This window comes from Mobula hypostoma, chromosome 8 (genome assembly GCF_963921235.1).
Source record: "Mobula hypostoma chromosome 8, sMobHyp1.1, whole genome shotgun sequence".
Lineage (NCBI taxonomy): Eukaryota > Metazoa > Chordata > Chondrichthyes > Myliobatiformes > Myliobatidae > Mobula > Mobula hypostoma.
The window spans coordinates 104,639,066-104,663,212 of record NC_086104.1 but is presented as its reverse complement, the minus strand read 5'-3'; the positions used below and the strand labels follow the sequence as shown (position 1 = coordinate 104,663,212).

Sequence of the window (24,147 nt, the reverse complement as noted above, 5' to 3'; positions counted from 1 at the left end):
TTATGTTTTGGTTTAATTATTTTTTCTTTTTTGTATTCACACTGTTTGCTGTCTTTTGCACTTTGGTTGTTTTGTCCATCTTGAGTGCATTTTTTATCATTTATTCTATTGCGCTTATCTGTATTTAGTATGAATGCCTGCAAGAAAATTAATCTCAGGGTTGTGTATCTGACATATGTATTTTGATAATAAATTCGAACTTTTGAAGATGATCTTGAACACATGGGCATCTAGTCTTGTAAAGGGATAACTTCAACAGGAAAATGAGAGAGTTCTGCTTCTTTGCAAAGTAACTTACCACTACTGTACATCCACCCAAGATAGCAAAAGCAGTTTTAGTTTAACAAGTCAGTCAAAAAACGTCACCAAAAATGTGGTACTTGTCCTATGTTGCATTTCAAATAACAAACATGTTATTTATAGGGAAAAAATCATGGAAGTCATCCACTAAATTCCTTCCGAGTCCTCTCCCCAACCACAAACTTCCACCACACCACACAGCGGAAGATAAACTGTCTGTTGTGACCACTGGCTCAACCACAGTCCTCAGTGTACATGCCACAACTCCAGAATCCAGAGATGAAGAAGATCTATAAATACCCTGGGCCACATCCAAATAGAGACAGGCTGGTTATCCTGGTTCTCTTCAAAGGCAGTTTTAGAAAAGACACAAAACTCTGCTAAGCTGATTAGCAGGACAGGAGTGGAGAATGTCAACACCAATGCAGTTCATCCCTGCAAAAACACTTGGAGCAACCAACACCCCCATTTCACCAGAAGCACAGCTACAGGGTACATCGTCAAAAGCTCCAAATCCAGGTGTTGGCCCACAACAGACTGCAGGGATGTGTGTATCACTTGCACCATAACGCACTGCCAAAGTTTGGGGCAGCACAGTGCAACTAGCAGGTCTAATACCGCACAGCTCCAATGATCCGGCTTCCATAATGACCTTGATTGTGCTCTCCCTGGGTCTCCCGGTTACCAGCCATTTTAATTCTCCGCCCCACTCCCACACCAACACGTCTTCCTCAGCCTCCACTACCAGGATGAAGCTAAACAATCTAGAATCACCGCACCTCATAGTCTGCCATGGTAGTCTACAACCTGCTGGTATAAAACTTACCTCGCTGCCCCTTTTCTCCATTGCCTCTTTATCTGCCTCTATCACGTTGCCTCATTCCACTCTCCATCTGCCCATCACCCAAACACTCCTCCCACTGGTTTCCCGTTCCTCCCACTGGTTTCCCGTTCCTCCCGCTGTTCTCTCCTATCAGATTCCATCTTCATCACCTCTTGGTCACTTCCACTCGTCATCTCCCAGCTTCTGATGACATACCCACTCTCTGCTCCTCCACCTGCTTATCACACCCCTCACCTGGATCCACCTATCACCTGCTGGTTCTTGCCCCATTGCTAACACCAGGTTCTTTATACATTTTTACAACATTGAATCATAGTGGATTTAATTTGGCATTTTTAAACACTGATCAAAAGAAAAGATCTTGTGCCAATGTGAAAACAAATTGGTCTAAATTTATTACAATTATTAAACACAAAATAATTTATTGCCTGATTACTCACCCCTTTCGAGTCAGTATTTAGCAGATGCACCTTGGCAGCAATTACAGCCTTGACTGTGTAGATAGGTTTAATCAGCTTTGCACATCTGGACACTGTAATGTTTCCCCATCCCCAGAGCATGATGCAGCCACCACCATGCTTCACGGTACGGATGGTGTGTTTTTGATGAAGTGCAGTGTTTAACATGCCAAACATAGCATTTAGTCTGATGGCCAAAGAGCTCAATTTTGGTTTCATCAGACCATAGAACTTTCTTCCAGATGACTTCAGAGTCTCTCACATGCCTTCTAACAAACTCTAGCCAAGATTTCATGTGTTTTTTTTCCAACAGTGACTTTCTCTTTGCCACTCTCCCATAAAGCTGCAATTGGTGAAGCACCTGGGCAACAGTTGTTATATGTGCAGTCTCTCTCAGCTCAGCCACTGAAGCTTGTAACTCCTCCAGAGCTGACATAGGTCTCTTGCTGGCCTCCTTCACCAGTCCCCTTCTTGCACGGTCACTCAGTTTTTGAGGACTGCCTACTCTAGGCAGATTTATAGCTGAGCCATGTTCTTTCCATTTTTTGATGAATGACTTAACTGTGCTCTGGGGGTATTCAGTGACTTGGAAATTTTCTTGTATCCATCTCCTGACTTGTGCTTTTCAATAGCCTTTTCGCAGTGTTGCTTGGAGTGTTCTTTTGTCTTCATGTGTAGTTTTTGCCAGGATACTGACTCACCAGCAGTTGGACCTTCCAGATACATGTGTATCTTTACTACAATCAACTGACTGTACACAGGTCTCCACAAACAGATCTCCATTTAACTAATTATGTGACTTCTAAAACCAGTGATGATTTGGTGTGTTGTATCACAGGGTGTGAATACATGCAATCAATTATTTTGTGTTTTACATTTGTAATTAATGTAGATCACTTTATAGAGATCTGTTATCACTTTGACACAAGAGTATTTTTTCTGTTATCAGTGTCAAAAAAAAAAGCTGAATTAAATCCACTGTGATTTAATGCTGTAAAACAATAAAAAGGAAGACTTCTGGTGGGGGGCGGGAATGGAGTGTGTGTGTGTATCTTATAATATGTTTTATTTATTCATAATATATTTTTAATACATAAAATTAAATTGAATAAGTAGTGCAAAAAGAGAGAGCAAAAATAGTGAGGTATTGTTCAAGGGGTTCTTTATCCAGTCAGAAATCTAATGGTGGAGGGGAAGAAGCTGTTTCTAACATGCTGAGTATGTGTCTTCAGGCTCCTGTACCTCCCTCCCTGGTGGTGATAATGAGAAGAGGGCTTGTCCTGGGTGGTGAGGGTCTTTAATGATGGATGTCGCCTCTTTGAGGCATCAGCTTCCTCGATGGTGGGGCGGCTTCGCGCCCATGAAGGGGTGTGGCTGGGTTTACAACCTTCTGTCACTTTTTCCGATCCTGTGCTCTCCATACCAAATGGTGACGTAACCAGTTCGAATGCTCTCCACGGTACATAGATCTGTAGGAACTGCAGCTTTAGTTGCAGCAATGTCAAACTATCTGTGCCTGACTGGGTGCAATATGGTTTATATAATAATGATATTCTGGTATTTCAAGGAAGCAGTAAAATTATAGAGCCACATATTCCAGTGCTGGGGGGGCGGGGTGGAGATGCGTCACTACCAAAGCTGTAAGGTGCTCCTTCCATCCGCTGGCATGAAGGTCACCCTTGGGCAAGGTGTAGCACCTGCTTAGCCCCCCACCCGATAGGGTCACGTGAAACCATGGGAGCAGGTGGTGGATGGTCGTGTGAGTAGCTGGTGCAGATCACAAGTCCTGGTTATGTGACCACTGACGCCAGGTAGAGAATCTCCAAAGAGTACCCATAATGGCTGGGGTCACCTATCTTGTAAAGACACTGCCCAGAAGGCAGCAACGGCAAAGCACTTCTGTAGACAAATTTGCCAAGAATAGTCATGATCATGGAAAGACCATGATTGCCCACGACACATGACACAGCACATAACAAATAGAATTCCAGTAGCAGCAATTAGGCGTAAAGAGCTCTAATACCTCAGCTGAACCAGCACTCTCCTGTTTGCCTGACAGGCTGGCATCTTACAAGCTCCAGCATATTCAGCATTTCCTGTTCTATGTACAGCAACAGCGTGAGAGAAAGATATGGCCAAAATGTACTGGTACCGATGTGTCCCAATTAACCAGATTTCACTGCATTGTAAAATCAAGCAGAACCCAAACTTTCATTGAAATATGATGTCTTAAAATCCTGAATCAATTACATCTGCACCGTCGTTTTGCACCTGGAAATAAAACTGAACAACATACAGTGAGTTTGACCAATTGTCTTCTTAACCCAAATTCCAATTAGTTATCAATGAGTCGACTTGCAAGCGCATACCATAAAGTCCTACAGTAGGGAGCAAGCTGAAACGAGTCCTCCCACCTCCGGTTCAATTCAAACCACAGGACTTGCACACAAACAAACACTCAACATGAAATAACACAAATCAAGCCCTTTTCAGTGAACTTGAAAAACCTCTCCAACTGCAAGGAAGCCAGTAAATTCAACTCCATCTCCCAAACATTGGGAGCACAAGGTCTAAAGCTATAAAAATCAATCCTACTACAGAACGATAAATTGCCAAGCAAGATGAGAAGATTTTCTTACTCAGACTTATTGGAACAACACAGTGGGCAGAGCGCTAAAATGAAAATGAAAACGAAAACTTGGGCTGCACTTGTAGCCAGAATGGAGACATTCAGAGAAGCAAATGGATTGATCTACACTCAATCCATGGTTTCGTTTCCCAAACTAATACAAATGGTCTCAGTTGCAACAAGTATTGGCTACTGAATGTATTGTACCAGCTCTCCTCAGCTTAATGAAATGTCAGGCAAATGAGAGCAGGAAGGATTGATGATGCAAGTTAACAGACCATTTATGAAACAACTTTGTTCAATTAGCAAAGGTTATGCCAATCTTCCAGTTGTCCTGGTCTTTCACTTTCCAATCCTTTCCCATTCTTATCTAGTCTTCAGCCTCCTTTATTGTTCCAACATTTGACAGAAAATCAAGGAACTACCTAACCTGCATCCTCTTACTAGGCACATTACAGGCTTCCACACTCAACAATTCATTCAAGAATTTCAGATAAGCAACCATCTTACTTTTGCATCACACAACCCTTTCTAGTAATTTCTGATTATTTGTCTTCTCCCAATTACAGTTCCTCCAGATCCACCTTCTACCTCCTTTACCACCTTCTTTCACCTCTCCATCACACTCCTTTTGCTCTGCCATCTCCCCCCTCCTCACCAAATTTCAGAGCAGGGAGTTCCCTCTGCTCCTCCCCACCTTCCACAACTGGGACCAGCTCTGAACTCAACTTGGTACAGTTGGCCTTTAGGAACTGGACCAGGTATCCCTTGTTATGACATGAGGCTAACCAGTAACAATGCAAAACTCTGAGCTAATCACCGATTACCAGAAATAACACAATTAACAGAAAAATGCATATTTCACATCTTCATCAAGTTTTCATCAAAGCTTCATATTATCCAAGCTTACGGAAGGGATTTCTTCACCGAGAAAGTAATGAAATTCAGAATTCTATAGCAAAAGCACTGTGGAGGTTCCACTACTGTGCCTATTCAAAGCAGATGCATAGAATTTTGGAAGTGATAGCTTCCTGATCCTATTGAATGGCAAAGCAGCCACAATGGTCATGGCAGCCTCCTCCTGCTCCTGGTTCCAATGTTGTTGCGAGACACTCTGGGATCTCTCTGGAGTCTCACTCTATAACCGTGCAAATTACTCGGACTGCAAGCCTGAGAAAGTGCTACAACATCAGAGGGGTCACAGTTCAGATCATCTAGACTGATCATCCACCATAGGACTGACAGTCTGGCCCTCTCAAAACTGCCCAACTCTGCAATGAGTCTTTAAACCAAAATTCCAAAACCTTATGGGTTCAGACAGAGGACCTTACACCCTATTTCAGTGAACACCAGAAGGTCGGTCCCAGGCATTCACCAGAGGGAAGGTCCCAGGCATTCACTAAAGCACTAAGTCAGTGTCATGTGAATTTCTGTGGACAGGTAGTCACAAGGTGGGAACCCTCGTGCATGAAGTACAATAATAACCAGGCCTCTGCATTTCTGTCAAGTAACCCTGAAGCACTTGGAGATGGTGAAGCTGTGAAAGGCACAAATTCAAGTCATTCTTTCCCTCCTCCTGTGAACCATTTCGTTTGCAAGGAGGGTGGTAAATCTGTGGGAATTCATTACCACAGAGGGCTGTGGAGGCTAAGTCACTGTTTATATTCAAAACAGAGGCTGATAGGTTCTTGATCAGTGAGGGTGTGTAAGATTATGGGAAGAAGGCAGAAGAGTGGGGTTGAAAGAGTAATAATAATGTCGTGACGGAAAGGCGGAGCAGACTCAATGGGCCAAATGGCCTAATTCTGCTCCTATGTCTTATGGAATCAGCATAATGACGACTGATACCAGCTTTGGTGGATGGACCAGCTAACTTCCAGAACACAAAACTAAACCAAACTCAAACATCAAGAGCTCTGCCCTGGGTAAGCTTTGCACTTGATCTATTTATTTGGGATACAGCACAGAATAAGCTCTTCCGGCCCTTCGAGCCAGATGCCCAGCAAACCGAGTTCATGAGCTCAATTTTATTATCAAACTACATATATGTCACCTTGGGATTCATTTTCTTGCAGGCATACTCAATAAATCTATAGAATAACCATAACAGACTATCAAAAACAGCCCAACTACAGCACTCAACCAGCGTTCAGAGAACAAGCTGGGCAAATACCAAAATTGGAAATAATAAATAAATAAGCAATAAATATCAAGAAAATGAGATGAAGAGTTCTTGACAGGGAGTCCATTGGTCATGGGAACATTTCAATAATGGGGCAAGTGAAGTTATCCCTGAGCCAAATCACAGGACAACGTACAACGACCAATTAACCTACCAGCAGTACGTCTTTGGATTGCGGGAGGAAACCAGAGCACCCAGAGGAAACCCACGGGGTCATGGGAAGAACATATAAACTTATTTAATGCAAAAAGACAGGGGAAAAAGGAAAATAGTGAGGTAGTGCACATGGGTTCATTGCCCGTTCTGAAATCTGATGGCAGAGGGGAAGTTGCTCCTGAAACACTGAGTGTGTCTTTCACTGTATCTCAGTAGAGAAACAATAATAAACCAATTTACCTACATCTTGTGCTTCAGTTCTGTTCTCTACCCACCCTTCCATATTGATCAAATGAGACCTTTCTCTCAAGCCTCAGGTGCTGGACGCTCAAACATGCTAGCTGATTATAAAGCTTGGCTATCTTCTGTCAGACAATTTCTGCTTTTTAGACCTCAGCTTTGAGAAACCCGTCTCATTTGCTCAAAACAGAAGATCAAGGTATTAATATTCTCTGCGGTGCAGATGACAAGAGGAGAATAGTGAGGTGGTTTCCCATGCAAATACCAACAAACATTCAAAGGGTCAAATTACAAAATTACACAGCAGAAAAGGAGCCCATTACCCCTACAGTCCCTCACTGAAAGAGACTTGAAGTCAGTTCACAACTCTGCTCTTTCCCCTTTCCTAAATTTCTGCTGGATGTGCAGCTAACACACTTGCAGGCAATGTATTCCAATAGCTAGCTGTGTAAAAATAATTCTCAACAATGTCCAACCCCCTCTCCCCCCCCCCCAGCCACCCACGCAACTTCAAGCTACTTTGCTAATGATTTGAATTGAGTCTTCTGACGACTGGGTCTCCCAAATGCGTCCTCTTTATCAGATCCGGTCAAAAGCACGTCAAAACAAAGTGCCAACTGTGAAAAGAGTTATAAGATATGCAGATTGGAGTTCATGAGGTGGAGCGTAACACAGGAAGTAGCAAAGGCAAACAGCTGGGAAATAATGGTGCACTGTATTAGCCCTGAGTACACAACAGCAGAAAGAATGCCTGCTGGATCCCATCCACTTTACTTGGATCAACAAATAAGCACCAAGTAGGCACAGTTAAATAAAATCATTTGTCATTTTCCTGCCAGCTCCAAGCCAACCCCATCATAAACATAAATTTTTTAAAAAGAGAAATAGGTGTATTCTTTTCTAAAAATAAGCAATTTTCAACAGATGCCCAGACTAATATCTTGGAAGGCAGCATCAACATCTCCCTAATGTACAAGATACAAGGCACCTGCCCTCTAAATTAAATCATCGCTGCCGCATGAAACCTGTGAAATTAGATGGCCATGTTACTGTGCTTCCATTTGCAACTTCGGGCCAAGAGTGCCAAAGACACAAACATCAACTGAAGATCGTTCATTCAGATCCTGATGGAGCAGGTTCAAAATCTTGCGATTCAGACTTGGCTTTTCTCCCCACTCCTCTTTCTCCGAGCAAAATATTCAGGATTTCATCTGCTCTCAAAGTCATGAATGGGTTTTAAAGCACAATTGAAGTACTGACATTTCAGGATGGTCATACATTGGAAATAGAAACCAATAACAATTTCATGCTAATCAGAATCTCATGGGGATGGAAGAATAATATACGAGATAAAACATCTGTACTGTGTTCCAGTGTATTGTGTATCAGTATTACAAGCTTTTAATGCAATCACCACAGCAGCACATGGTAACTTGCCCCCTAATTTATGACAGCTGTGAATATTAGAGTAATGAAACCACCAACCTGAAATTGGAGAGGTTTACAGCGCCCAATACCTTGAGGTCATTAACAGTACAGAATTTCCTGATGGGAAATTTACAATAGGGCTCCTTTCAACCACAGTGTGAGGACATATTCCTTTGTTTTACAATGATAATACATTGTCCCTAATTGGAGTCCAACTGTACTTTAGTTGCAATAAAAGGCAAAGATATACGTTTGTGTAATAAAGACACTATAAGGATAGGAACAGAATTAGGCCATTCGGCCCATTGAGTCTGCTCTGCCATTCTATCATGGCTGATTTATTATCCCTCTCAACCCCGTTCTCCTGCCTTCTTCCCATAACCTTTGACGCTCTGATTAATTAAGAACCTATCAACCTCCGCCTTAAAATACACCCAACGACTTGGCCTACACAGCTGCCTGTGGCACACCATCAAAAAGCAACCAGGCAGAGAGGAGTCCTTACGGGAGCAAGCAAAAGCCGCTTGGAAGAAAAGTTAAAACTGAACAAATTCAAACAAAAAAAAAATTAAAGAAAATTAACTAAACTGGGCCCATTTGTTGATGTTAACAATCTGATCCTCTGTGCAACAGCCCTCGGATATCTCGGCTGTAACTTTATATACAGAATCAGACTCGCTTGCCGCCGCAAAGCAAAATCTGCAGATAGCGCTATAGACCACCACAGCTAAGAAACAGGCAGTTCAGCCGAGCTAGACTGTGCTGAATCATTAATCTGTCTGGTCCCATCACCCTGCACCCAGACCGTACCCTCACCTGTCCATGTTCATACCCAAACGTCTCTATAATATTGAAATCAACCCCGCATCCACCACTTCCGCTGGTAGCTCATTCCACTCACTCACCACCCTGAGTGAAATAGTTCCCCCCTTCAACATTTCACCTTTCACACTTAACCCACAACTTCTAGTTGTAGTCTCACCCTACCCCAGTGGAAAAAGCTTGCTTGTATTTACCCTATTGACACCCTTCATATTACAGTATACCTCTATCAAATCTCCCCTCAATTTTCTTTGCTCGAGGGAATAAAATCCTAACCTCTTCAACTGAAACTGAAGTCTTCAAATCCTGGCCACATCCGTGTAAATTTTCTCCACACACTCTCAATCTTATTTTCATCTTTCCTGCAGGTAGGTGACCAAGACTGCACACAATACACAAAATTAGGCTCACCAATGTCTTATACAATTTCAGCATAACATCCTGTACTCAATAATATCCCTCCTCCCTCACTACCAGAGCCCTAAACAGTCCTTCCAAGTGAGGCACTGTATCTGGTGCTCCCGGTGAGGTCTCCTGTATATCGGTGAGACCTAACATAGATTGGGAGACTGCTTCACTGAGCACTGCCAGAAAAAGCGGAATCTCCCAGTGGCCACCCATTTTAATTCCACTTCCCATTCCAACATGTCAGTCCATGGCCTCTTCTACTGTCGCAATGAGGACACATTCAGGTTGGAGGAATAACATCTTATATTCCATCTGGGTAGCCTCCAACCTGATGGTATGAACATTGATTCCTTGAACTTCTGGTAAATGCCCCTCACCACCTTTCACCATTCCCCATTCCCTTTTCCCTCTTTCACCTTAACTCCTTGCCTGCCCATCATCTCCATCTGGTGCTTCTTCCCCTTTTCTTTCTTCCATGGCCTTCCGTCCTCTTCTGTCAGGCTCCCCCATCTTCAGCTCTGTACCTCTTTCACCAATCAACTTCCCAGCTCTTTACTTTTTCCCTGCACAGCCCGCACCCCTCCCCCCCCCAGTTTCACCAACCATCTTGTGTTTCTTCCTCCTCTCCCCCACCTCTAACTCCAACTCCTCATCTTTCCTTCCCCCCAGTCCTGATGAAGGGTCTCAGCCCGAAATGTTGAATGTACTCGTTTCCATGGATGCTGAGATCCTCCAGCATTGTGGGTGTTGCTTGGATGTCCAGCAACCTGCAGATTTTCTTTTGCTTGTTCCTGTACTCAATACGTTTATTTAATGAAGGCCAATGTGCCGAAAGCCTTCTTTATGACCCTATCTATGTGTGACGTCACTTTCCTGGAATTATGGACCTGTATTCCCAGATCCCTCTGTTTTACCACTCACCGTGTTCAGATCTACCCTGGTTGGTCCTCCCAAAGTACAACACCTCACACGTCTCAATTATATTACATCTGCCATTTTTCAGCTGCTATTATCCATGCTAGTATCTTTCCTGTAACGGCATTGGTTTTATCTTCTTAAGCAGCCACATGCACAGCACCTTGTCAAAGGCTTTCAGAAAACCACCGACTCTCCTTTGTCTAGCCTGCCCATTATTTCCTCAAAGAATTCCAGCATATTTGTTCATCAAGATTTCCTCTTTAGAAAACCATGCTGACTTTGGCCTATTTTATCACATGCCTCCAAGTACTCCAAAACCACATCCTTAATAATAGATTCCAACGTCTTTCCAGCCACTGAGATTTGGCTAACTGGCCTATAATTTCCTTTCTTCTGCCTCCCTCCCATCTTAAAGAATGGAGCGACATTTGCAGTTTTCCAGTCCTCAGGAACCATTCTAGAATATATTGATTTGTGAAAGATCAGTACTAATGCCTTCACAATCTTTTCAGCTACTTCTTTCAGAATCCTGGGTGAGTCATCTGGTCCAGGTGACTTACCTACCATCAGACTTTTTAACTTCCCAAGCACCATCTCCTTAGTAATAGCAACAACACTCACTTCTGCCCCCTGGCTCTCTCACGTTTCTGCCATACTGCTGGTGTCCTCCACAGCGAATATGCATAAAATACTTTTCAGTTCATCCACCATTTGTCTCCCATTACTACTACTCCGCCATCATTTTCCAGCAGTCCAATATCCACATTTGTTTCTCTTCTACTTTTTCTATATCTCTGAAAAAAAAACTTTTGGTATCCTCTTTTATATTATTGACCAGCTTCAGTTCCTATTTCATCTTTTCTCTCTTTATGGTTTTTTTTTTTAAGTTGCCTTGTTGATTTTTTTTTAAAAGCATCACAAACCTCCACCTTCCCAGTAATTTTTGTTACATTATATGCCCTCACTTTTGCTTTTATGTTGTCTTTGACTCCCTTGTCAGACACGGTTAACTTATCCTCCCTTCAGAATACTTCATCTTTGGGATGTATCCTTCCTGTGCATTCTGGATAACTCCCAAAAGCACCAGCCACTGCTTTCTACTGTCATCCCTGCTAGTGCCCCCTTCCAATCAACTTTGGCCAGCTCCTCTTTCATACCTCCATAATTCCCTTGTAATGTAATATTGATACATCTGATTTCAGCTTCTCCTTCTCAAACTGCAGGGTGAATTCTATCATATTATGGTCAGTCTCCTAAGGGTTCCTTTACCTTCAACTCCTTCATCAAATTTGGCTCATTACACAACACCCAATCCAGAATTGTCTTTTCCCGGTAGGCTCAACCACAAGCTGCTCTAAAAAGCCATCTTGTGGGCACTCTACAATTATCAGCACCAACCAATTAGTTTAAACCACCCCCGCAAAAGCTCCAGCTAACCTGCTGGCAAGGATATTGATCCCCCTCAGGTTCAGGTGTAACCCATCCTTTTCATACAGGTCATACCTTCCTCAGAAGAGATCCCAATGATCCAGAAATCTAAAACCCTGCCCCAATTCTTCAGCCACGTACTCATCCTCCATTTCATCCTATTCTTGCCCTCACTGGCACACGGCACAGTCAGCAATTCCGATATTACTACTCTGGAGGTCTTGCTTTTCAGCTTTCTGCCTAACTCCCGATATTCTCTTTTCAGGAGCTCCTCCTTTTTCTTACCCATATGTTTGGTACTAATTCATACCACCTTTAGAACGCCTTGGAGCCCGATTAGAGACATCCCTGACCCTGGGACCTCAGCAGCAACATAACACCTGAGTATCTCTTTCTCATCCACAAGATCTGCATTCTCCTCCCCCTCACTATCACATTCCTCTTTCACCTTCCCCCCCCCACCTCTTTTCTGAGCCACAGAAACAGACTCAGTGCCAAAGGCACTACGACTTCCCCCGAAAGGTTGTTCCCCCCGCCCCCCCCAAGAGTATCCAAAGCAGTATACTTATTATTGAAGGGAACGGCCACGGGGGGACTCTGCACTGGCGGCCCATTCCCTTCTCCTGACAGTCACCCAGGTACATGCCCCCTGCAACTTAGGAGTGACTACATTCCTGTAGCTCCCATCTTTCACCTCATTTTCCTACGAGCCAAAGTTCATGTAGTTGCAGTTCCATTTCTACAACACAGTCTCGAAGGAGCAGCAGTTTGATGCACTCTGTGCAGATTAAGTTATCGGGGAGATTTCTCAGAGTTCCCACATCGCACACAAAGAAAATACCACTACCTCCAGACCCATTCTCACTGCATTAGCTATATACTAACAGAAAAGACACTTACTAGAAACTTAGAGCCTCCAGCTATGCATGCCCAAGCCTGTTGAACCAAAGCCGGACCACTCTAACACTGCCTCTCTCCAACAACGGCTGCTCCACTTACACCTCTTTTTCTTTATTGGCTCTGCACTGACTGCAGCTCACCAATAAAGAAGCGAAAAGTGCCCAAGCTCTTTTTAAACCTCAGGCTCCAACACCAGAGAATCACCTCTCACACTAACTGCAGCTCACTGAAAAAAAACACCTACAAGGAAGCACCATTCATCATCAAGGGCCCCCACTATCCCAGGCCATGCTCCCTTCTCACTGCTGCCATTGGGAAGGAGGTGCGGGAGCCTTGCATCCCACACTACGAGGTTCAGGAACAGTTATTATCCTTCAGCCATCAGGCTCCTGAACCAGCAAAGATAATTCACTCACCTCAACACAAAACCTATGGATTCACATTCAGCTCATGTTCTCAGTATTATTTACTTATTATTTGTTTTGTTTGTATTTGCAGTTTGTCTTTTGTTCATTGGTTGTTTGTCAGTTTATGTGTGATTTTGCATTGATTCTACTGTATTTCTTTGTTTTGCTGTAAATGCCTACCAGAAAATGAATCAAGGGATGGGGGATGGTGACATATAGGCAATGCAATAATAAATTTACTTTGAAGTCTGAACTCTGTAGAAGAGCTTACTCTGCACATCTCCTTCAAACCTCCTCTCTTCTCATCTTAAAGACAACTGTGACTGAGGTATTCACTTAAAGAAAAGGCCAACCTGAGGAACAATCTGAAGTTTTATATTAAAACAGACCTGTATTGGATTAAACAAATGAACAAAACATGGAGGCTGACATACAAGATACTACAGATGCTAGTATCTGGGGGATAAGAAACAAGCCGCTGGAAGCACTCAGTGGGTCAGGCAGCATCTGTGGGAGGAAATGGACAGTCGATACTTTGGGTAGAGACCAAGTGGTTCACCTGACCCAGGGATTCCCAACCCAGGGTCCATGAATCCCTCAGTTAACAGTAGGGGTCCTTGACATAAACAAGATTGGGGGACCCCTGATTTAACTGAAGCCAGTTTAAAGTGAAGGGAACGAATGGACCAAGAACTGGCAAGGTGGTCCCAGATGAGGAAGGGAGAACGGGAAAAGCGAGGATGCTGGGACTGGTCAGTGGAGATGATAAATTGCTGCAGATGATGGAATCTGATAGGAAGGTGGGGCACAGAACCAAATCAGAGCTAGAACACTAAACACAGAAACAGGCCCTTTGGCCCACAACATTGTGCCTAACCCATTAGGAATCAAATGGCCAACTAAACTAATCCCTTCTGCCTACAAAATGTCCATATCCTTCCATTTTCCTCACATTCACCTGCCTATATAAATGTCTCTTAAAAATCCCTAATGTATCTGCTTCTACCACTACCTTAGGCAGCACATTCTGTGTAAAAAAAAACATGAGAGGGAACTTCATCACACAGAGGCTAGTGAGGGTGTGGAACAAGCTGCCAGCTTAAGTGGCGGATGCAGGTTCAATTTCAACATTTAAGACAAGTTTGGATCGCTACATGGATGGGAGGGGTATGAGGACTTGGATCTGGGTACAGGTCAATGGGACCAGGCAGATTAATATTTTTGCATGGTCTCGATGGGTCAAAGACCCTGGTTCTATGCAGTAGTGCTCTAGGAATCTATAATAGACGATCTAGATTTTCCCATCCAATGACCCTTCCAGCGCAGCCACATCAAAAAGGAATCTACTACTACTTACTAAAGGACAGCCCAGCATTCAACCTGGTAAGTTTGTTTTCTGAATTTGATCTGTAAGAAATGACACATTTACAAGTTCTGTTTTGGACATCCTGCATTTCATATCAGGCTCCCCACACGGCATAACAAGGATACATTTCTTCCTGTTTGAGATCATGATGTCCTGGAAGAATCAAGAACCTTAGAGAGACTCAGTGCTGTATTGCCTTTCATAGCCTCAAATGCTTCAAAGCCCTCGAGTCAATTACTGTCAGAGTCACATCGCAGAGTAAAGAGCCCCTCTCATCTATGTCGACCAAGGTATCCAGCTGAGCTGGTCCCATTTCCCCATGTTTTGGTCCATGTCTCTCTAAATTAGGGGTTCCCAACTTCGTTTTTTGGCAATGAGCCTTACCATTAACCAAGGGGCCCGTCGACTCCAGGTTGGGAATCCCTACCCTAAATCTTCGCTAAGCAGATTTTGAAGTGTACTCTTTCAAAGATAACCACCAATTTGTCGACAGCAAGCTTCCTCAAAGTGCAATGTTAAGAACTACTTCACTGCCGGTTTCAGTGATGCTTGGGGGTTCAACATTGGTCCAAGCACCAGGAATAGCTGCCCTGGTAATCTTCAAGAATGCCATGAGACCACTTACAGCTACCTACAGCAGTAGGTGAACCTCGGCTTAGCGTATGATATGAAGCCAGAACTTCTGACAATGCCTCGAATTTGGCAGAGCATGGGAACGGCAAGCCTGGGCTATTAAAACCATTGTTTGAACTCTTGAGCCTTCCATCTGAGATATAGGCCTGCTTCCACGGGAGCTACAGCTGACACAGATCAGCTGAGAATGGCACGTGATGAAAGGCTGCTCTTCAAATGAACTGTTCAATAGCTGACTGCCTCTTTTCCCATAAACCAGCAGGAATTTGTTTAGATATCCGTCTGTAAAAACAAATGCTCACAGGCACCAACGCACATCTGTCAACCAGATCTACGTCCCTGCTCTGTTAAAACCATTTGTAATTCTTAACATCCAATAGAAACCAAGCTGCCCTTGCATCATGCTGACAGTGAAGCCCCACTAATATCAAAGGCATTTTTCCCATCACCCAAGATCTAAAGCATTGCCAACATCCTTGCACCACTTGCAAATTTGCATATATTAAGTCCTGGCAGCCATACAAAACAACTGAAACTCCTCTCGGCACTAAAAATGTTTTAAGTACAGTGCCTAAAAAAAGAATTCAGCCGCCAATCTTTTGCTCACATAAATGAGTATTACAACTAGGCATTTTGATCAATTTAACTGAGAATATTTATCACAAGATCATAAGACAAAGGAGCAGAAGTAGGCCATTCAGCCCATTGAGACTGCTCCACCACTCCACCACGAGCTAAACTGTTCACCCATCCAGTTCTAATTTCCGGCTTTTTCCCCATATCCCTTGATACCCTGACTAATTAGATACCTATCAATCTCCTCCTTAAACACCCTCAATGATCAGGCTTCCACAGCTGTATGTGGCAACGAATTCCACAAATCCACGACCATCTGGCTAAAAAAAATTCTCCTCATCTCTGTTTTAACTGGGTACCCTCTAATTCTAAGACTATGGCTTCTTGTCCTGGACTCACCCACCAATGGAAGCAGCCTTTCCACATCTACCCTGTCTAACTCTTTCAACATTTGAAATGTTTCTATGAGATCCCCTCTCATTCTTCTATACTCTAATGAATACAGTCCAAGAGCCAACAAACGCTCCTCATATGTTAGCCCCTGTATTCCAGGAATCATCCTCGTAAATCTTCTCTGAACTCTCTCCAACATCAGTACATCCTTTCTAAGATAGGGGGCCCAAAACTGCACACAGTATTCCAAAAGAGGTCTCACCAGTGCCCCATAGAGCCTCATCAATACTTCCTGACTCTTATACACTATTCCTCTTGAAATGAATGCCAAGAGGATCTGTGAATCGGATGCTTCATCTTTCCCCACAGTACAGCGAAAATTGTAAAGCATGAAAAACTAAAAATACAAGAATTGAAATGTCACCAGTTCAAAAGTATTCATCCCCCCATACTTAGTTGAACTGCTCCTCGCACCTATTACAGCTAGCAGTGTTGAGGCCAAAAAGCTCCACTTTAGTCTCATCCAACCATAAGACTATTAGCCACATCTTCACATCAACTTCTAAGTGGTGCTTTACAAAGACTTTATGGGCAAGGACACACTTTGCTTTTGGCCTTGCCACTCTTCCATAAATACCCTCTTTGTGCAGAGCCCCAAAGATTGTGAAGCCATGAACTCCATCTCCAGTTGCAGCTACTCAGTGACTGCTAGTGTCATAGTAGCCTCTTTTACAAGTGGCTTTCTTCTCCAGCAACTAAGTTTAGAGGGGCAGCCTGACCTAGGCAGTGTGACTGTGGTTTCATATTTTTCCACGATGGACTGCACTGCGCTCCGATGTACGTTCAGTGCCTTTGAGATGGTCTTGTACCCTTCCCCAGATTTGTGCTTCTCCATTATCATTTCCCTGACTTGCCTTGAATGCTTTTTTGTCTTCATTTTGGTTTGGTCTTTTTGGTTTCATTGACCAGTAAGCGATGGCTCATGATACAGCAGCCTGCAGGAATATCACACCTGAAACAATATTCCATGATTCAGCCACAACTGCACTCCTCTCCTAATGACCGGCAAAATTGTTTTGATGCCAAATTTCAAGCAATACAGCTTCCCATTATACTTAGTGCGCCTGTTCATCATTGTTTTAAAAAGCGAAAGAAATTATTTACTCAAACTGGGTGTAGCTGCATTATTGGCCCATTGAAGATTGAACATTGAATTGAGATAAAATATGTTAGAACCTCTGTTTAAATCACATTCTTTAAAAGCTGTTGCAATATCACATTGAGTTGGCATTAATCCACTTTTCAGTGAGAGGAAATAATTAACCTGTGGTGCAATGTGAACCGTTTAGGAAGTGAGGCCTGAAGTTCTTCCTGGTCGCTGGTACAAGTGAGGAAACATTTTCCCCTCGCTCACCACGTGATACCTAATCACTTGCTGCTCCTGATGAGGCCAAACCCTACCAATTCATCACCAAACCCATTGTTTCTCAGCCTTGTTTGGACCAGATAAAGCCATGTGAAGGTTTTTGAATTAATTACTCTTCTAAGCTTCAATTTGGAACAGCAGAAAGCAAGGCGAGTTGAGATTTCTTACTGCCCAGATCACTTTTAGATATAGCAATCTTTCTGCCTTGTGTGGATAAGGGGCATCACTATGACGTAATCAAGTGGAGAGTAAATCACAGACTCTGTTTGACTGATGTTCTATTAATTACATTCTTGAGTGAAGGCAAGAGTGATTGTTTTTAATTCCCCACTTCCCACATCAGGCAGTGGGAAGTGGAACTTTGGGAAAGGTACTGGGATTTGGGATTCCACGCATTACAAGATGCTTTCCAGATAACTCCCAGGCACAGGAATTCAACATTACTTTTAAATCTCATTTAGCGATCAAACTGTCAACAACCTCAGTTGAGAACAGAGGAGAAATTTTACTTTAACTGCACACCTTAGAAATCATTACATTTATTTTCAGTTAGAACCATTCATTTAAATCCAATTATATACCCTATACTCTCCTCGTCAATTATAAATGTCTTACCAGCAATAATACTGAGGAGATTATACCTTTATTTTCTATTCATTTTGTATCATGTCTGAGCAAGTGGGTGTGCAGGAGAACGATTGAGCATGCAAGAGTTGGAACAAGAATGGAAATGTTGGCAGAACTCAGCCAGACAAGCAGTAGCATGTTTAACACTAAGACATAGGAGCAGAATTAGGCCATTTGGCCCATCGAGTCTATTCCACGAGTCCATCATGGCTGCTTTACTATTCCTCTCAATCCCATTCTTCTGCCTTCTCCCCGTAACCTTTGACATTAAAAGGAAAATCCAGTCAGTATTTTGGGTCAGCTTACCCAAGAGCAAGTCACCCATTTCAAGGAAATCTCATCCTTTCTCATCATGTTTATCCACCCTTTTCACCTCTTCTTTTGAATGCCTTGGTAATGGTCACTAATCACTCTCATCACCCAGAGAGTCCAAATCTACAGAGACTTTTTTCCCACACCCCACTCCTTCCCCCCATTGCTGCTCTGAAAACCTGACAGCTTTCCACTCTTCCCTCAATGCTGAGGAAGGGGTCCTGAACCACAACATTAACCATTTTCTCTTGACTGGCTGAGATTTGTCACATCTCCATCTCCTGCATTCTTTTCTTTAGGTTCGAAGTTTCGAACTGCTCCCATTGTGGTCACCCTGGTTGTACCCTATCAGACTTCCCCCTCCTACATTATCTGCAGCTTCTCACAGTTTTTGCCTCCTCTCCGATTCTGATGAAAGATCTTCAACCTGAAATATTAAATGTGCTTCTCTTCCCACAGTTGCTGCCTGAGCTGGATAGTTACAGCATTTTCTGTTTATAAATAACTGCAATATACTTGTCTCAGAGCTCCAAAATATTCTATACAGCTGGCAGCTGTTCCATTTACACCATGGCTTCTAATGCAAGAAAATACTAATCTTTATATCAAGTCATGGCCGATTTATGAGGGCTCTGTCACACTGCTCTAACTCAGAACAAGTGGCAGCCAAGGAGAGATCGTTGGGGGCGGCCTAGAGTAATGGTGATGGTGCTGGGATGGCAAGCAAATCCAACCAGCAACTGAATGGAAATATGGAAACAAACATAGGCAGGTCCACCAAGCCACAAAACAAAGGCAAGGCTTTGCAGGAAAGGCATATATGGGTTGCCATATTGTAGACAAGCGCGCACACATACACAGTCCGTTTCTTATACACATACAGAGTCACACAAGCGCACACACAGGTATACTGACAGACACAGGTACATGCACATATACACACATATAATATGTTAATATATGTATATATTAATATTTAGATATTTACACTTAAAATTCTTGTGGTCACCTCTATCTATATCTCCACTCATATATTAATATAACCACAGGAATTCTGCACGTTTTTACAGAACTCAGCAGTAACTTGGTCTTTTACTTGGTTACATTCTCATTAAACATAGATTCTAAAAATCCTCAGTGTTAACTCAATGATTTTCAAATAAAAACATACACATATCCAAAGAAATCTTAACGAACCATTGCCAGAACTCCAATTTCCCAGAGTCTGACCCTCCAATAGCTCCCAGAACTTGTACATACTTCAAAGATTCATTATGCCTGTTTTCAATAAAGTGAAAGACTTTTCCCTTCCTCACCAGTTAGACACTACACGTTCTGGTTTACGCATTGTGAAAGAAGAAACTTGGAGTGATGGATTGCTTAAGGCCAAAGGCTACAATTTATTTGAAAACATAAAGCAAAGCTGTCACATAACCGCTCAGCAGAGTGAAATATTCTCACAATGTAACATATTGATCTGTGCAATCAACTGCTGCAAAGAAATAAAAGTTCTCAACTCTCAGCACTCAACTAACTTTCAAATGAGGTTCAATGGTAAAATGTTCATGGGTTATTTATCTGCCAGAGAGCAGTGCCTTGTCAGCTGAAGTGCATTATTTCAGTAAGGACTGAGATGAGGAAAATATGTTAGCTCAGAGGATGCTGGATCTTTGCAATTATCGACCCAAGAGGGATGTGGATACTTAATCATTGACTTAATTCAAATCATAATTGATAGAATTCTGGATATCAAGGGAATTGAGGATGGTGCAGAAAGATGGCAGTGAGGTTGAACAATCATTGACAGTCGATGTATGATAGAACAGTTTCAAACCATTAAATGGCTGACTCCTGCTTCTACACTGGCACGTACTGAAATAACCACAGCCTTATTAAAGAACAGATTTATCAAACAAAATTCCCTTTATTAACCCATATCCATTCTTGTCCAGTCTGACTAATATCTTTTTGCACCCAGTGACAACTTTCTCAGTAATAGATAGCAGCACTTTCTCTGCCACCAATGTCCAGCCAACTGGCTGCCCAAAGCTCCAGATTTTTTTTAACCCCCCCCCCCCTTTAAATGGCGTGGATATATTTTTCCAGCCTGCAAAATGTGAAAGATTGTCAAGGTCTTATTGAATGGCAGAGCAAACAGGAGAGACAATGGCCCATCTCCGGATCACGTTCTTCTACGTTAACATGATTATGTACAGAAACTGGAATTCCAGTATGCCAGTGCTAGTGGAAGATCCCATAGCACATTGTGAGATCTCTGGAACCCCACTTATCCAAGCAATTCCCATACTTCCGTGGCTGCCCTGGTAGTGTAGCAGTCGGCATGACTCTATTGCAGCTCAGGTGCCGGAGTTCAGAGTTCAATTCCAGCACTGCCTGGAAGGAGTTTTGTATGTTTTCCCCGTGACCGTGTGGGTTTCTGTCCGGGTGCTCCAGTTTTCTCACACAGTCCAAAGACGTACTGGTTTGTAGGTTAATTGGTCACTGTAAATTGCCCTGACTACTGTTCAGTAGGTGGGTTGCTGGGCAACACAACACATTGCTCCGGAAGGGCCTGTTCCACACTGTAACTCTAAGTAAATAAAAATCAAAGCAGGTTTTCTGCAAGTGACTGTTCTGCAGTCTGGAAAGACCATTAGTCCATTACCAACTACAAAAAGAAGGCGCAGCCCACTCCCATCCTCCCAGACTGGTTAAACAAGTTCTACTGCAGATGTGACTCTCAAATCACAGTTCAAAGACACCCCCCCCCACCCCCGGAGTATCCATTCAACCAGAGCACCACCAATGCCCCACACCCTCTGTTGTCAAGGAAGAGGAGGTAAGGAAGCAAACTATCAAGGCGGCTGCTGGCCCTGGCTCTGTCTCCCCTGCCATATTAAACACTCAGCAATGCAGCTGTCTACAGTCTTCACAGCCATTTTCAACCAGTCACTTAAAACAATGCAGTGTTCCAGCACAGTTCCAGAAATGTGTTATTATTCTAGTCCTCAAAAAACTGAAGATGACTGGACCAAATGACAACAAGCCATTTGTGCTCACATCAGTCAGAATGAAGACTTCTGAAAAGCTGGCAACGTCGTTTCTCAAAACCCATAACTCTGAATTTTCCAGATCTGCTGCAGGTTAACAACAGATCTGTAGGTTATGCAGACAACACACACAAAATTGCTGGAGGATCTCAGCAGGTCAGGCAACATCTATAGGAAAAAGTACAGTCGACATTTCAGGCCAAAACCCTTTGGCAGGATCTATAGATTATGATTATGATCTTTTGTGATTATGCAGGTAACGTCAGTTTGAATGTCTTACCGCAGCTCTGTGGCTCCCCATACATTTATTAGGATTTTCTTTGTTGATTTCAGTTCAGTCTTCAATACCATTGTTCCTGAGCCTCTGTAAGAGAAACTCTTCAAACTTAATGTACCAGATCTCATCTGCAGCTGGATCACAAACTCCCTCTCTGACAGAAGACAGCACATGAGACAACTGCACATCTCCACATCCTACTCACTCAGCACTGGCGGGCCACAGCGGCGTGTTCTCTCCCCTCTCCCATTTTCTCTTTACACCAATGACCGTGCCTCCAGTGATCCATCGCTAAAACTGGGCGTTTGCAGATGTCATCACCGTCATTGGACAAATCACCATAGTCATACTTTATTAATCCCAGGGGAAATTGGTTTTCGTTACAGTTGCACCATAAATAGTAAATAGTAATAGAACCATAAATAGTTAAATAGTAATATGTAAATTATGCCAGTAAATTATGAAATAAGTCCAGGACCAGCCTATTGGCTCAGGGTCTCTGAATTTCCAAGGGAAGAGTTGTAAAGTTTGATGGCCACAGGCAGGAATGACTTCCTATGACGCTCTGTGCTGCATCTCAGTGGAATGAGTCTCTGGCTGAATGTACTCCTGTGCCCAACCAGTACATTATGTAGTGGATGGGAGAGATTGTCCAAGATGGCATACAACTTAGACAGCATCCTCTTTTCACACACCACCGTCAGAGAGTCCAGTTCCATCCCCACAACATCACTGGCCTTACGAATGAGTTTGTTGATTCTGTTGGTGTCTGCCACCCTCAGCTTGCTGCCCCAGCACACAACAGCAAACATGATAGCACTGGCCACCACAGACTCGTAGGACATCCTCAGCATCGTCCAGCAGATGTTAAAGGACCTCGGTCTCCTCAGGAAATAGAGACGGCTCTGACCCTTCTTGCAGACACCCTCAGTGTTCTTTGACCAGTCCAGTTTATTGTCAAGAGGGAAAGAATCCACGTACCACCGGAGAGTAAGCAAGCTCACATCCTGCCACAATCACAACATGAGCTGAAAGCCCTTGAACCTGTGGAGATGGGTACAGACTTCAGGAGAAATATATCTCCCCCTCCACCTACTCATCATCACAACTCTACAACCAGCACCATTTCTACACTCAGGTTTCTGGGCTTCATTATTTCCACAGGACCTCATGTGGGAGAAGCATATAGAAACGTAGAAACATTGAAAATAGGTGCAGGAGTAGGCCATTCGGCCCTTCGAGTCTGCACCGCCATTCAGTATGATCATGGCTGATCATCCAACTCAGAACCCTGTACTCGCCTTCTCTCCATACCCCTGATCCCCTTAGCCACAAGGGCCATATCTAACTCGCTCTTAAATATAGCCAATGAACTGGCCTCAACTGTTTCCTGTGGCAGGGAATTCCACAGATTCACCATGCTCTGTGTGAAGAAGTTTTTCCTAATCTCGGTCCTAAAAGGCTTCCCCTTTATCCTCAAACTGTGACCCCTCGTTCTGGACTTCCCCAACATTGGGAACAATCTTCCTGCATCTAGCCTGCCCAATCCCTTTAGGATTTTATACGTTTCAATCAGACCCCCCCCCCCAACCTTCTAAAATCCAATGAGTATAAGCCTAGCTCATCCAGTCTTTCATCATATGAAAGTCGTGCCATCCCAGGAATCAATCCAGTGAACCTTCTTAGTACTCCCTCTATGGCAAGGATGACTTTCCTCAGATTAGGGGACCAAAACTGCACACAATACTCCAGGTGTGGTCTCACCAAGGTCTTGTACAACTGCAGTAGTACCTCCCTGCTCCTGTACTCGAATCCTCTCGCTATAAATGCCAGCATACCATTCGCCTTTTTCACCACCTGCTGTACCTGCATGCCCACTTTCAATGACTGGTGTATAATGACACCCAGGTCTCGTTGCACCGCCCCTTTTCCAAATCGGCCACCATTCAGATAATAATCTGTTTTCCTGCTTTTGCCACCAAAGTGGATAACTTCACATTTATCCACATTAAATTGCATCTGCCATGAATTTGCCCACTCACCTAACCTATCCAAGTCACCCTGCATCCTCTTAGCATCCTCCTCACAGCTAACACTGCCACCCAGCTTCGTGTCATCCACAAACTTGGAGATGCTGCATTAATTCCCTCATCCAAATCATTAATATATATTGTAAACAACTGGGGTCCCAGCACTGAGCCTTGCGGTACTCCACTAGTCACTGCCTGCCATTCTGAAAAGGTCCCGTTTATTCCCACTCTTTGCTTCCTGTCTGCCAACCAATTCTCTATCCACATCAATACCTTACCCCCAATACCATATGCTTTAAGTTTGCACACTAATCTCCTCTGTGGGACCTTGTCAAAA

At 43.4% G+C, this 24,147-nt stretch overlaps 1 protein-coding gene across 4 annotated transcripts in view; it reads right to left on the bottom strand.

The window, feature by feature from the left end:
- LOC134350815 (unconventional myosin-VI) overlaps window positions 1-24,147 on the bottom strand; it is a 281,728-nt gene that overhangs the window by 180,968 nt on the left and 76,613 nt on the right. Inside the window, exon 2 of one of the 4 annotated variants that reach the window (XM_063056535.1) lies at window positions 21,784-21,867. The exons of the other annotated variants lie outside the window; for them this stretch is intronic. The gene's annotated coding sequence lies outside the window, so the exon portion shown is untranslated. The remainder of the gene's footprint in view (window positions 1-21,783; window positions 21,868-24,147) is intronic. 4 annotated transcript variants of the gene reach the window in all.